The 15,673-nt window shown below is 45.2% G+C and overlaps 2 protein-coding genes across 3 annotated transcripts in view; one reads left to right on the plus strand and one right to left on the minus strand.

Moving 5' to 3' along the window:
• The window catches only part of G3BP1 (G3BP stress granule assembly factor 1), a 39,338-nt gene extending 38,941 nt beyond the window's left edge, over window positions 1–397 (minus strand). Inside the window, exon 1 of the mRNA XM_050793679.1 lies at window positions 322–397. The gene's annotated coding sequence lies outside the window, so the exon portion shown is untranslated. The remainder of the gene's footprint in view (window positions 1–321) is intronic.
• The window catches only part of ATOX1 (antioxidant 1 copper chaperone), a 603,309-nt gene that overhangs the window by 568,538 nt on the left and 19,098 nt on the right, over window positions 1–15,673 (plus strand). The window lies entirely within an intron of this gene.

Here is a 15,673-nt window from a genome sequence, read left to right on the forward strand (position 1 = left end):
CAGAGCCCCTAGTCCTCGAGGCCGCCCTGGGGCCCGGGCGGCGGCCGCGACTCACTCCCGCCCCGCGTGGCCGTTGAACGCAGCACGCGCACGCGGCGGACACGGCCACGCGCCCCAGTCGGGAGGGGAGGGGGAGCGGGGAGCCGCCGCGCTCCCGTCCGTCCGCCGCGCGCGCCTGCGGCCGTTGGGGCTGGGGTGGGGGTGGGGGACGCGCCTGGCGCGGCCGCCGCGAGCGCCACTCAGACTTCTCCCTCTCACAATTGCCGCGGCTCGGCTTAGTCCTCTGGCTGCCCTGCCCCGCCCACACCCCTGCATACCTACCTGATTGAGCTGGAGAGGAACTAGCTCTGCTCCACAGCACCAAGGATAGCAGAAACCCCTCACGCAACTGCGTCCGCACACACGCGTGCTCCGCCGCCGGTCTATATAGCTGCCACTCACCCTAACTTGTTGCGGCCAGGTCGGGCGACGGGATGACCAATCCCGACCGCGTCCTCCGGGCTCTTCGAACAGCAATTGGGCACTTACTGGGGATGAAGGCGTGGCTCTTGATTGGCTTTGACTCATGCCTATGAGACTGTGAGGATCTCGTTTCCCTAGTAACAGATCGGCACTAAGAGAGACCAATAACCGAAAAGTACAATAGAAAGGCGGGTGAGCAGTTCTTTGACTGATACCCAGAGTAGCCAATAAATATGCGGAGCTGCTCTTATTCGTTAACACGTCTTCCCCTGGGCGGAGATCCGTTTTCCATGCAGGAGCGGTTGCGCCACAAGGTGGGGCCCGTGTACTTTGGGGAAGTAAACCCCTAGCAACTAGGAGGCGGGCGCCCGAGAGGCCAAGACAGCCTGTGGCCAATCGCAATGCCGGAAAGAGTTGATAGACACGGAGGTTGCGCTGCTCGGAAGAGACCGAGTCCCAGGGCGACCGTGCCCTCTGGGCGGTTGTGAGGCTATGCAGGCTGCGGCTTCTGCTCTCTTTTCTTTCTTTCTCTGACTTGCTGGGTCCCGGCTCTGAGGCGTGCACACCGCCTTTTCTGCACAGTTTGGTACCTGTGGGGAACTAAGTGGCAAAGTTTCCCGGGTGGTTTTGTTTTTATTACAACTTTTTTTTTTACATACGACGGCCAAGGGCCTTGCTGCCCTCACCATTACTCAGCACTGCTGTGGGGCACGGGAAGGAAAGTCGCTCCTGCGCCGCCTGCGGGCTCCCGCCGGAAGGTAGCCAGTGGAAGCGCCTGGGAGCGCGCCCTTCCGCCAGGCGCTTCCGGGCGAGTGCTGCGAGGCGGCCGCGGGCGTGTGGCGAGGCTCCCTTTGTGGCGGCTGAGGCACGGTGGTCCGCGCGTGCTCCAGTGTAGTTTGGGCCCTCGCACCACGTCTCGAGCCGCGGCACTATTGTTCAGCCTCCAGTTGCCGCGGATGGGGGCTTATTCTCGTCGCTACGCCTTTAAAGGGCGACTCATCCCCTCCTCCTGGCGTCTCAGGCACTGGCGGGGCTATAACTCATGGCTGGGCGGCCCTGCGTGGGTCGCCGTGGGCATTTTCTGTGGAAATAGCTTTGGTTCCCAGCCGTCAGGCACAGACACGCCCCGGTTTGTTTTCGTTCGGGCATGTGACCAGGCGGGAGGGTCTCCAGCGGAGTTTCGCTGAAAATTTTGGAAATGAAGCACATGGAGCACCTATATAGGGGTAGAGAGGCCGAGCTGAAAGGAGCACGGGCGCCGGCCTCAACCTGTGGGGAGCCGGGCCCGCTCGCCTCCCTGCGCCTGGCTAACCCGAGCCTGGAACTCGGGAAGCCCAGGAGCGAAGTGAAAGCCCCTTCTGGTCTTTCAGGGCTCCACTCCCGCAGCAGCCCGGCTCCGTCGGAGTCAGTGGAGCCCCAGGCCTGGGTCCGAGTTGAGCGAGACGCTGCCCTGGCTCGCGATTGCCCGGGCGCTCCCAAAACCAGGGAACAGTCCCCAGGAGAGAAGCCCCTGAAGTTTCTTGGAGCAGGGAATCTCCAAGATCCTGTTCTGCAAAGGAATCTGGACTTTATTCTGAGGGCCGTGGAGAACCCCTGCAAAGTTTTTTAAAAGGTGGACTAAGATTGGCATTTCACAACATGACTCTTCAAATTGAAACACTAAGAAGATTGGCGAAACTTAACATTTACAGATTAGTAATTTAACCCAGGTGACCCGCGATGAGGGACATGGCTACCCTTCATTTTTGGAGGGAATTTTAAGTGATACAGATCTTTCTGCCAAGCAGTTTTTTTTTTTTTTTTTTTTTGAGATGGATTCTCACTCTGTCGCCCAGGCTGGAGTGCAATGATGTGGTCTCGGCTCTCTGTGACCTCCGCCTCCCGAGTTCAAGCGATTCTGCTGCCTCAGCCTCCCGAGTAGCTGGGATTAAGGGAGGAGACTACCCCTCATATCGTCTGATGCCCAATTTCTGCCTCCAAAGAAAGAAGTAAAAACTAAAAGGCAGAAAGAAATCCACAGGCAGCCAGCCCGGTGCAGCACCCTGAGCCTGGTAAAGATTGACCACTGACCTAATTGATTTTGTTATCTATAGATTACAGACATTGTATAGGAATACACTGTGAAAATCCCTATCTTGTTTTGTTCCCATTTAATTACCAGTGAATGCAGCCCCCAGTCACGTACCCCCTGCTTGCTTAATCAATCACGACCCTCTCACGTGCACCCCCTTAGAGTTGTGAGCCCTTAAAAGGGACAGGAATTGCTCACTCCGAGAGCTTGGCTCTTGAGACAGAAGTCTTACTGATGCCCCTGGGCGAATAAACCCTTTCCTTCTTTAACTCGGTGTCTGAGGAGTTTTGTCTGCCGCTCGTCCTGTTACATTTCTCGGTTCCCTGACCGGGAAGCGAGGTGAATGGTGGATGTTGTCAAGGCAGCTCCTTAGGCGGCTTAAGCCTGTCCTGTGGAACATCCCTGCGGGGGGACTCCAACCAGCCGGAGAGCTGAGAGCGCTCCCGGGTAGGCATTTGCCCTGGTGGTACGCTTCGCCAGAGCAGTGTGTGGCAGGCTCCCGTGGAGGATCAACACAGTGGCTGAACACCAGAAAGGAACAGGCACTTGGAGTCTGGACATCTAAAATTTGGTGAGACTAGTCTTTGAAACTTGCGCACTCCCTTTGAGTGGAAGTGTGGCCTGATCACCCATGGCGTGCCTTTATTGGCACTTTGGTTTTGATTTTGATTTGGTTTGAGTTGCTTGACAGGACCGGTCTTGGGAACTTGTCCACTCTATTTGAGGGGAAGCGTGGGCTGATCACCGACGGTGTGCCTGTACCGGCACTTTGGTTTTTGTTTTTGAGTTGATATTTTGGTGTTGGTTTTGACCTGGCTTGGATTCCTGGATACTCTGATTTTGGTTTTTATTTTGGTTTGGTGTAAACTACAAAAGTGTGTGTGTGCCCTTTTTACCCGTTCTTTTGTGGTGTGCGTGTGGTGTTAGCATGGTGTTTTGTCTAGAGGAAACATGGGTAAGGCACAAAGTAAGCCCACTCCACTAGGAACTATGTTGAAAAATTTCAAAAAAAAAAAAGGATTTAAGGGAGACTATAGAGTACTATGACACCAGGAACACTTAAAACTTTGTGTAAGATAGACTGGCCAGCATTAGAGGTAGGTTTGCCATTAGAAGGAAGCCTGGACAGGTCCCATGTTTCAAAGGTATAGCACAAGGTAACATGTAAGCCAGGGAACCCAGACCAGTTCTTGTACATAGACACTTGGTTACAGCTGGTTTTAGACCCCTGCCCCCAACGCACAGTGGTTGAGAGAACAGCAGCGTAAGCGGCTGGCAGAGGCAAGGAAAGACCAGCAGAGAGAGAGAAAGGAAAGAGTGAGAAAGAGGCAAAGACAGAGACAGGAAGAGACAGACAAAGAGGGAGTCAAGGAGAGAGAGAGAGAGGGAGAGAGAAAGAGGCAAAGAGAGGAAGAGACAGAGGCAAAAGGAAAGTCAAAAGAGAAAGAAGGAGAGAAATAAGTAGTTAAGAAAAAAGAAAAAAAAGTACCCTATTCCTTTAAAAGCCATCATACCAATTCTAATTTGGACAAAACAAGGTCTTATGAATAGCAAAGGATAATTAAAATCCCAAACTTACAAGGTTTTCAACAAAAGTAAAGTTTGCTAAAAGTTAACAATGTAACATGTATTATAGTAACTTATATTCTTGTGGCCTTAGACAGTCTAGTCCACAGACATAAAAAAAGGTTCGCTTTGGAAAAGAATGGTTATCATCTTTGGGAAAAAAAGGGGAAAAAAGGGGGGGGGGCGGAATTTATATAAAAGGAGTGTCTTATGGTAAATTCTTGTCCTGAAATAAATTAACTGGTTATTTAAAGAAATAAATGTTTGTAATAAGTCAGAAAGTTAAGGCATGTCGAAAAATTGCCTGTAAAAGTCGTGAAGGAGAAAAAAAAGTTATTTTAAAAAGTGTGTTAAAAAAGAATTTATGCAAAAAATGTTTTATAATTTAAAAGTAACTAGGCCTCCTGAATGTAAAACTATTGGGGAAAAAAAACAGTTTATGTGCAAGGTGTATAAGAAAAGCAAAATATACCTTTGGTAAAAGGATTATAAGGAGGCATAAGACTGTACATTTTTACCTACATTAAAAAGTTAAAAAAAATTTTTTTTTTTGTTTTGAAGGTTTAAGCAAGTTTGAAAACGTTAATTGTAAAGAACATTCTGTGTGTAAGCATATTAGCTAAAGTTAAAGAAGTATCATCCAGTTTTTCTGTGAACTGGACATTAAAGTAAAAGCATAACAGGTTTTTCTTAAAGCACCAACCTGTTCTTTAGGAAAAATTATAAAAGATTAAAAAGAGTCTATAAAATCTTACCTTATGGTCAAACATTAAAAATTAAATAAATATATCTACAAGGTTTTATTAAAATTAGGTTTAACATTAATGGCACACTAATATAAAGATAACCTTTAGCTTATCTGGTGTAAAAATCATACAAGAAGCATTGTTAAATGTAAAATGGTATTTGGCTTTCTTTGGTTTAAAAACTAATAAAAATAGGTGCTAAAGGAAATTTCTCAGTAAAAAGGCACTAAGGACTATAAAGTCCACTCCCAAGGTCCCCACATTTAAAACAAAAGGTCAATTTCTCAAAAATTATATACTTGGTTTATCTTCCACTTTCCTTTCTTGCAAAAAAACCCCAAAAAAACAAAAAACTAAAAGTCTTTTAGCACATGTACCACCCCTAGAATTTCCAGTAAACCAGCACCAGCCTGAAGATCACATTCTCATCAAAAGGTGGAAAGAAGAAAAACTCGAGCCAGCCTGGGAAGGACCCTACCTTGTGCTGCTTACCACCAAGACTGCTGTTCGTACAGCAAAAAAAGGATGGACTCATCACACCCGAGTCAAGAAAGCGCCGCCCCCTCCAGAGTTGTGGGCCATAGTCCCAGGGGAAAACCCTACCAAACTAAAGCTAAGAAAAATTTAATTATTTTAGTGTATTCTATTACTCTTTCTTCTTTCCTCATTCTATTGCTGACCGTCTAGTTATTAATATAACCAAGTCAATTTCGCCACGAACTATTGCATTTAATGCTTGCCTTGTTATACCCTGCGAGGACTTGCCAAGTCAAAAACAGCTTTCTACTTCAGAAAAGTACTTCTGTCCCTCCTGACTCTCCCCAGACTAGGCATTAGTAAACTAGGACCATTTAATCTGAGGAGATTTTGATAAAGACCCCAGTGCCAACCATGAGTGTTGCCCCCTGATGTACAGCTTTCATGCCATAGTTGGTCCAACATTCTGTGGACCACTAAAGAGCAAGGATGGACTGCCCCGACTGGTTTTTGTAATTTCCCTAAAACCATACATTCATTTTACTAGAGGATCATAGAAGTTAAAGACTTAAACTTTAGCAATTAAGACAGGATACCAAGAGGCAAATGCCTGGTTAAAATGGATCAAATATTCCATCTGCATGTTAAACAAAAGCAATTGTTATGCTTGTGCACATGGCAGGCCAGAGGCCCAGATTGTCCCCTTTCCACTAAGGTGGTCCTTCAGTCGACCAGGTGTGGGCTGCATGGTAGCTCTTTTCCAGGATTCTACAGCCTGGGGTAATAAGTCATGCCAAGCTCTCTCTCTGCTATATCTCAAAGTCCGGCACACGGCGTTTCAGCCCCTGAGGGCCATCCAGCTTCCGTCTCCCAATATTAAGTTCACTTCGTGTCTCTCACGACAGGGAGGAAACTTAGCATTCCTTGGAGACCTGAAAGGATGCAGTGAGCTTAAGAATTTTCAAGAGCGGGGCCGGGCGCGGTGGCTCAAGCCTGTAATCCCAGCACTTTGGGAGGCCGAGACGAGTGGATCACAAGGTCAGGAGATCGAGACCATCCTGGCTAACACGGTGAAACCCCATCTCTACTAAAAAATACAAAAAAAACTAGCCGGGCAAGGTGGTGGGCGCCTGTAGTTCCCGCTACTCGGGAGGCTGAGGCAGGAGAATGGCGTGAACACGGGAGGCGGAGCTTGCAGTGAGCTGAGATCCGGCCACTGCACTCCAGCTTGGGCGACAGAGCCAGACTCCGTCTCAAAAAAAAAAAAAAAAAAAAAAGAATTTTCAAGAGCTTATCAATCAGTCAGCCCTTGTTCATCCCTGAGCAGATGTGTGGTGGTATTGTGGTGGACCTTTACTGGGCACTCTGCTGAATAACTGTAGTGGCACTGTGCTTTAGTCCAATTGGCTATCCCTTTCACCCTGGCATTTCATCAACCAGAAGAAAAAAATAATAATAAGACATCATAAAGCGAGGGAAGCCCCTTATGGGTCTTTCGACTCTCATGTCTATTTAGATGCAACTGGAGTCCCACGAGGAATACCAGATCAATTTAAAGCTTGAAATCAAATAGCTGCAGGATTTGAGTCAATATTTTAGTAGGTGACAGTTAATAAAAATGTAGATTAGATAAACTACATCTATTTACAACCAACAGCAATGAGCTTTTCATGAGTTAAAAGAAAAACTCATGTCGGCCCCAGCCCTGAGACTACCTGACCCAACAAAACTCTTTACACTCTGTGTGTCAGAAAGAGAAAAAATGGCAGTTGGAGTTTTAACCCAGACTGTGGGGTCCTGGCCAAGGCCAGTGGCCTATCTTTCAAAAACAACTAGACAAGGTTTCCAAAGGCTGGCCTAGCAGCAAAGGCCCTGTTAGCACAAGAAGCAGATAAACTAACCCTTAGGCAAAACCTGAATATAAAGACCTCCCTCCCATGCTGTGGTAACTTTAATAAACACCAAAGGACATCATTGGTTAACAAATGCTAGATTAACCAAGTACCAAAGCTTGCTATGTGAAAATTCCCACATAACCACTGAAGTTTGCAACACCCTAAACCCCACCACCTTGCTCCCAGTATCAGAGAGCCCAGTTGAACATAACTGTGTAGAGGGGTTGGACTCAGTTTATTCTAGCAGGCCCAACCTCCGACACCATCCTTAAACATCAGTAGACTGTGAGCGGTATGTGGACGGGAGCAGCTTCGCCAACCCCTGCAAAGTGACTCTGAAGAAGACGACAAGCCCTGCTTCAGTCACACGCAGAAGCTGACTGGTCCACGCACAGCCAAAGCATGAGGAAACTCATCACAGGTCTCATTTTCCTTAAAATTTGGATTTGTACAGTAAGGACTTCAACTGACCTTCCTCAGACTGAGGGCTGTTCCCTGTGTATACGTCAAGTCACTGAGGGTAGGACAAAAGGTTGCTATGGTCCTATTATTTTACGGTTATAAGTGTACTGGAACTCTAAAAAGAACTTGTTTGTATAATATTATTCTATACAAGGTATGTAACCCAGGAACTGACCAACCTGATGTGTGTTATGACCCATCTGAGCCTCCCATGACCACAGTTTTTAAAATAAGATTAAGAACTGAAGACTGGTAGGGGCTCATAAACGATATGAGTACAGTGTTAGCCAAAACAGGAAAAAAAAAAAAAAAGGGGGGGGTGCCCAAACAAGTCACCTGAAAATTTGATGCCTGTGCTGTCATTAATAGTAATAAGTTAGGAATAAGGTGTGGTTCTCTTAATTAGAAAAGAGGCTATATGGCAGAAAATAAGTACATCTGTCATAAATTAGGACTGTGTGGAAATAAATGTAAATACTGGTCTTGTGTCATTTAGGCCACTTGGATTAAAAAAAAAGATGAAAAGGATCCAGTCCACCTTCAGAAAGGAAAAAAATGACCCTTCCTGTACTAAGGGTCAATGTAACCCCTTAGAGCTAGTAATAACCAATCCCCTTGATCCTCACTGGAAAAAAAGAGGAGCGTGTGACCTTAGGAATTGATGGGGCCAGACAGGGTCCTCCAGTAAGTATCTTGGTTCAAGGAGAAGTTTACAAATGCTCTCCTGAGCCAGTGTTTCAAACTTTCTATGATGAACTAAATGTGCCAGTACCAGAAATTCCAGGAAAAACAAGAAATTTGTTTTTGCAATTAGCCAAGCATGTAGCACAGTCTCTCAATGTCGCTTCATGTTATGCATGTGGAGGAACTGTAATAAGAGATCAATGGCCATAGGAAGTCCGAGAATTACTACCTACAGACCCAGTTCCTGATGAATTCCCAGCTCAAAAGAATCACCCTGATAATTTCTGGGTCCTAAAATCCTCAATTATAGGACAATATTGCATAGCTAGAGAAGAAAAAGAATTAACTCACCCTGTAGGATGACTTAGTTGTCCAAGACAGAAACCGTATAATGGTACCACAAAAACAGTCACTTGGTGGAGTTAAAAATCACACAGAGAGAAGTCAATTTAGTAAATTCCCAAAGTTGCAAACCGTGTGGACCCACCCGGAGTCCCATCGGGACTGGATAGTCCCCACTGGATTGTACTGGGTATGTGGGCATAGAGCTCATGCCAAATTACCTGACCAGTGGGCAGGTAGTTGTGTTATTGGCACTATTAAACCATCTTTCTTCCTATTGCCCATAAAAACAGGCGAACTCCTGGGCTTCCCTGTCTAGCTTCCCACAAAAAGAGAAGCATAGCTATAAGAAATTGAAAAAAATAAATAAATAAATGGCCCCCTGAGAGAATCATACAATATTATAGGCCTGCTACTTAGGCACAAGATGGCTCGTGGGGATACTGGACCCGCATTTACATGATTAACTGAATCATACGGTTACAAGCTATCTTAAAAATAATCACTAATAAAACTGGCAGAACCTTGACTATTCTGGTCCAGCAAGAAACTCAGATGAGAAATGCTATCTATCAAAATAGATTAGCTCTCGACTACTTGCTAGCTGCTGAAGGAGAGATCTGTAGGAAATTTAACCTTACACATAGATAATCAAGGGCAAGTAGTTGAAAACATAGTTAGAGATATGACAAAACTGACACATGTGCCCATGCAAGTGTGGCATAGATTTGATCCTGAGGCCATGTTTAGAAAATGACTCCCAGCGCTAGGAGGATTTAAAACCCTTATAATAAGAGTTATAATAGTAATAGGAACCTACTTACTGCTCCCTTGTTTGCTACCTGTACTTCTTCGAATGATAAAAAGCTTCATCGCTACCTTAGTTCACTATAATGCACAAGTGTGCTATATGAATCACTATCAATCTGTCTTGCAAGAAGACATGGGTAGTGAAAATGAAAGTGAGAACTCCCACTAATAAAATGAATGAGAGTCTCAAAAGGGAGGATTAAGGGAAGAGACTACCCCTCATATCATCTTATGCCCAATTTCTGCCTCCAAAGAAAGAAGTAGTAAAAACCAAAAGGCAGAAATGAAATCCACAGGCAGACAGCCAGGCACTGCACCCTGGGCCTGGTAGTTAAAGATCGACCCCCTGACCTAATTGGTTCTGTTATCTATAGATTACAGACATTGTATAGGAATACACTGTGAAAATCCCTATCTTGTTTTGTTCCCATCTAATTACTGGTGCATGCAGCCCCTAGTCACATACCCCCTGCTAGCTCAATCACAACCCTCTCATGTGCACCCCCTTAGAGTTGTGAGCCCTTAAAAGGGACAGGAATTGCTCACTCGGGAAGCTCAGCTCTTGAGACAGAAGTCTTGCCAATGCCCCCAGCCAAATAAACCCCTTTTTTAACTTGGTGTCTGAGTAGTTTTGTCTGCTGCTCTTCTCGCTACAGGATTACAGGCACGCGCCACCAGGCCCGGCTAATTTTTTTGTATTTTTAGTAGAGACGGGGTTTCACTATGTTGGCCAGGCTGGTCTTGAACTCCTGATCTCAGGTGATCCGCCTGCCTCGACCTTGCAAAGTGCTGAGATTAACAGGTGTGAGCCACCGCGCCCAGCAGCAATTTAAAGATCTAATAAAATTGTGTATATCCCCCAAAACAATAATGTCACTTCTTGGTTGATAGCCATGTTTGGTTACAAAGGCATGTGCCAAGATTTTCACTGCAGGTTTGTCAGCATTGCTGGAATATTTAAAACCCGAATGTTCATCATGTTAACTGATGTTAACATTAACTGTTAACATCAGTTAATGTTCATCAACTGATAAGATGCTTAACAGTGATATACACGTAATACAGAATGTTATGCAGCATGCCGGATGTGGTGGCTCACGCCTGTAATCCCAGCATTTTGGGAGGCCGAGGTGGGTGGATCACCTGAGGTCAGGAGTTTGCGCGACCAGCCTGAGCAACATGCGAAACCCCATCTCTACAAAAAAAATTCAAAAACTAGCCGGACGTGGTGGTACACGCCTGTGATCCCAGCACTTTGGGAAGCTGAGGTGGGAAAATCACTTGAGCTCAGAAGGCAGAGGTTGCAGCGAGTGGAGATCTGCACTCCAGCTTGGGCACCAAAGTAAGACTGTCTCAAAAAAAGGAAAACGAAAATAATTTCTTCTTAAAAAAAAAAAAATACTCTGCAAACGAAGAGTTACTAATAGTCATTGCAGAATTGTTTGTAGTAGAAAGAGGCAGAAAACAACCGAAATATCTGGCTGTATGATACTGGCTACAGTACTACAAAACAGTATACTTACAGTAGACTGTCATGCAGCCATACAGAAAATGGGGTAGATCTACTTGTATAATTACAGAGCAGTCATCAAGAGATATCAGTAAATGAAGGAAGCAAAGTGCAGAATAATGGGAAAAGTATGCTTGGGTTGGTATAATAAAGGAAGAGGGATAGCATGGGGTGATTATGTCCATTAAGACATACGTATTGCTTTAGTTATCTGCACTACACATTTGTTCCCATATGTTTTTGCTGTTATACATGCACAGGTTATGTCTGGAAGGAGTCACAAGAAAATGTTAATGAATATTAATGATTGCTAAGGGAGACGAACTTTGTCTAGGGCAGCAGAGAGTCTTAGTTTTCTCTGTGTACCCTATAGTACTGTGTGATTTTTTTTTTTTTTTTTTTTGAGACAGGGTCTCGCTCTATCATGCAGCAGAAGTTCAGTGGCACAATCATAGCTCACTGTGACCCCGAACTGCTGGGCTCAAGCAATTCTCTCGCTTCAGCCTCCCCAGTAGCTACAGGTATGCATCATTGTACATAGCTAATTTTTTTTGTAGAGACAGGGTCTCAGTTTGTTGCCCAGGTTGATCTCAAACTCCTGGCCTCAAGTAGTGCTCCTGCCTCAGCCTCCCAAAGTGCTAGGATTACAGGTGTGAGCCACCATGCCTGGCTGTGTGATTTTTTCAAAAAAAAAATGCCTGTATTATTATTTTAATTAGTATTAGGTGTAGATTTTAATAGTGATATGAGGAACTATAATACAGAAATTTTGATCTTTAAAACAAAAGGGATGTAATACATTAGCCGTTGTAGGTAGGTATATGAGAGGGGTGTTTTTGGCGGGGAGGTTCTTGTTTTTGAGACAAGGTCTCGCTCTGTCACCCAGGCTGAAGTGCACTAGCAAGATCACAGCTTACTTCAATCTCAACCTCCTGGGTGCAAGTGATCCTCCTACCTCAGCTTCCCAAGTAGCCAGGACCACAGGTATGTATCACCAAGCCCAGCTAATTTTTTTAAATTTTTGTAGAGATAAGGTATCACTGTGTTGCCCAGACTGGTCTTAAACTCCTGGGCTCAAGCAATCCTCCCACCTCAACCTCCCAAAGTGCTGGGATTACAGGCGTGAGCCACTTCACCCAGCCTTACAAGAGGTTTTGAAAATGAGGCATCCACGTTTTAATTCACCTCCCCAAAAACTGCTAACCTCTTTGCCTTTTGCTCCTTACCATGCAAAGATCATACAAAGATCCAGGCCAGGTGTGTTGGCTCATGCCTGTAATCCCAGCAGTTTGGGAGGCTGATGCGGATGGATCACTTGAGGCCAGGAGTTTGAGACCAGCCTGCCCAACATGGTGAAACCCCACCTCTACTAAAAATACAAAAATTAGCCAGGTGCCTGTAATCACAGCTATTCGGGAGGCTGAGGCAGGAGAATCGCTGAAACCCGGGAGGCAGAGGTTGCAGTGAGCCAAGATCATGCCACTGCACTCCAGCCTGGGTGACAGAGCAAGACTCCGGATCAAAAAAATAAAAAAAAAAAGATCATACAGAGATCCAAAGAGGCCCTTTACTGGCTTAGAAAGACATGCCTAATTGCATTTCTCCCTTCTTTGACATTGTATCTTGAAAAGTATCTCACCTCCTCAGACTCTGTGGAGCACTGACCATGCGCCAGGTAACTTGCTAATATTCTTTCCAAGAACGATCTCATTTAATATTCACGACATCCCTATTTCCTGTTTCTCAACTACGAAAACAGGCTCAGAGAGGTAAACAACTTGCCCTTGGTCACATAGCTAGGGCTAGAAGCTAGGACTCTGACTTCAAGTCCATATTCTTTTACCCACTGTCGATACTGCCCAGAGAAGGAAGATACAGTTATGAATACAGAAAACAGGCATAGTCTTCTCAGAAACCCCTGAAAGGCTGGGGCTTTTTCTTCAATATCTCAGGCATGACACCAGATAATGCTGCATAGACAAATTTCCAAGTGATTTGAGAGTTCTGGAGTCCATGGCAAATCCTGATCATCTGCAGCCAGAGCTCTTTGCAAAAGGTTCTTTGCTGCACACTCTGGTACCACATACTAGAAGTCCTCACCTCCTGTGGCTTAGAAGAGGAATAACTAACATAGCATATATATCAAGCACCTATTATGTGACAGTCACAGTGCTAGTTACAGTTTTTCAAGACATCCTTACAAAAACTCTGTGAAGTATCAACTCTTTTACAGATGTAGAAACTATGACTCGGAAAGGCTAAATGACTGGCCCATAGCTGGAAAGGGGCAGAGCTCAGAATCAGACTCAGGTTTATATCACTTGAAATTCAAAGCCCAATAAGGAAAAAAGAAACAAGAATAAAATATACATAAGACCTAATCGAAGGCCAAGCCCAGTGGCTCAGGCCTGTAATCCCAGCATTTTGGGAGGCTGAGTTGGGCAGATCACTTGAGGCCAGGAGTTCGACACCAGCCTGTCCAACATGGTAAAACCCCGTCTCTACTAAAAATACAAAAAATAGCCGGATGCAATGATGCATGCCTGTAATCCCAGCTACTCAGGAGGCTGAGGCAGGAGAATCGCTTGAACCCAAGGGGTGAAAGTTACAGTGAGCTGAGATTGTGCCACTGCACTCCAGCCTGGGTGACAGAGTGAATAAGACTCTGTCTTTAAAAAAAAAACCACACAAACAAAAACAAAAACAAAAAAACTCATCTCATCTTCAAACGGCTCATTTCAACAGATAGGGATACCCCTGAGCTGAATATTTTGAGTGTTGTCTTATTGCTCACCACAGCACGATGAGCTACATCTAATTATTATCTTTATTTTACAAGAGAAGAGACAGGGTCAGAGAGATTAAATGCCTGAAACAGCGAGGAACTGAACACAGGTTTGTCTGGGTTGTCTCATTAAACACATCTTTAGAAACCTGAAGCCCCAGGGGTACAGAGAACAAAGGAGGAAGAGGACAGCATGGCAAATGTTCCCTGACCATTGGCTGCTATTTTGGGAGTCCATAAAGAGTGCTGGGGACTATGATGGCTTCTATAATGATCACTGTCCCCTCACATGGCAGAAGGGCAAAAAGGGCTTACAGTACTCCGTTCAACATCTTTTATAAATTCTCTAATCCCATCCATGAGGGTTCTTCCCCCATTACTTAATCACTTCCAAAAGGCCCCACTTCTTAATACTATCACATTGGCAGTTAGGTGTCAACATATGAATTTTGGCGGGACACTTTCAGATCAGTGCCATTCTATACGGTGACTCTCTCTCAAACCAGGTCCTTGAGCAAAAGCAATTTGCACAGAGCCACTCCTCCAACTTCAACCCACTCAGCCAGTTATGGGCGTATCACATGAGAAATAAATCTTTGTTGTTTTAAGCCATTGAGGTTTTGGGATTGTTTGTTACTACACTATTACTTGGCCTATCCTGCCAGTTATAGACATGTTTCCAGATCTTTCAGTTTTTCAGGAGATATTAAAAATCTAGGTTATGTGACTCAGTGTTCTTTTTTTAAAAACATTTACTAATAGTACAAAAACTTTTTGGTCTCACTTAAAAAATACAATGTAAATATTCTGAGGACTTTAGTTGAATAGGTTTCACCCTTTTTATTAATATTATTATTATTGAGATGGAGTCTCCCTTTGTTGCCCAGGCTTGAATGCAGTGGTGCGATCTCAGCTCACTGCAACCTCCACCTCCAGGGTTCAAGTGATTTTCCTGCCTCAGCCTCCCAAGTAGCTGGGATTACAGGTGCCCACCACAACTCCCAGCTAATTTTTGTACTTTTACTAGAGACGGGGTTTTGCCATGTTGGCCAGGCTGGTCTTGAACTCCTGACCTCAAGTGATCTGCCTGCCTCTGCCTCTCAAAGTCCTGGGATTACAGGTGTGAGCCACCCACCGCACCTGGCCATCACCCTTTTTAAAAACTTCTTTAGGCCAGGTGCAGTAGCTCACGCCTGTAATCCCAACACTTAGGGAAGGCCAAGGCAGGAGGATTGCTTATGAGACCAACCTGGTCAACATGCCAAGACCCCCATCTCTACAAAAATACAAAAAAAAAAAAAATTAGCTGGGTGTGGTGGCATGCACCTGTGGTCCCAGCTACTCAGGAGGCTGAGGTCGGGGGATCGCTTGAGCCCAGGAGGTCACAGCTGCAGTGTGCCATGTTCACGCTACCACACTCCAGCCTAGGTGACAGAGCAAGACCCTGTCTCAAAAAATAAAAATTAAAAACTAGAATTTTTATTTTTAAAAATGCTTTTCCTAGGCTTGTAATAAGAAAGCAACTAATTTTACATGTCAGTCTAGAAGTAAATTTATTTTTATATTGGGACAGGGTCTTGCTCTGTCGCATAGACTAGAGTATAGTGGCATGATCACGGCTCAGTGCAGCCTTGACCTCCTGGGCTCAAGTGATCCTCCCACCTCAGCCTCCCAAGTAGCTGGGACTACAGGCACACAACACCATGTCCAGCTAAATTTTAAATTTTTCGTGGAGATGGAGTCTCACCATGTTGCCGGGCTGGTCTTGAACCCCTGGACTCAAGCAATTCTCCTGCCTGGGACTCTCAAAGTGTTGGGATTACAGGCGTGAGCCACCATGCCCTATTTTTTTTTTTTTGAGAC

The sequence above is a fragment of the Macaca thibetana genome, chromosome 6 (assembly GCF_024542745.1).
Source record: "Macaca thibetana thibetana isolate TM-01 chromosome 6, ASM2454274v1, whole genome shotgun sequence".
NCBI lineage: Eukaryota > Metazoa > Chordata > Mammalia > Primates > Cercopithecidae > Macaca > Macaca thibetana.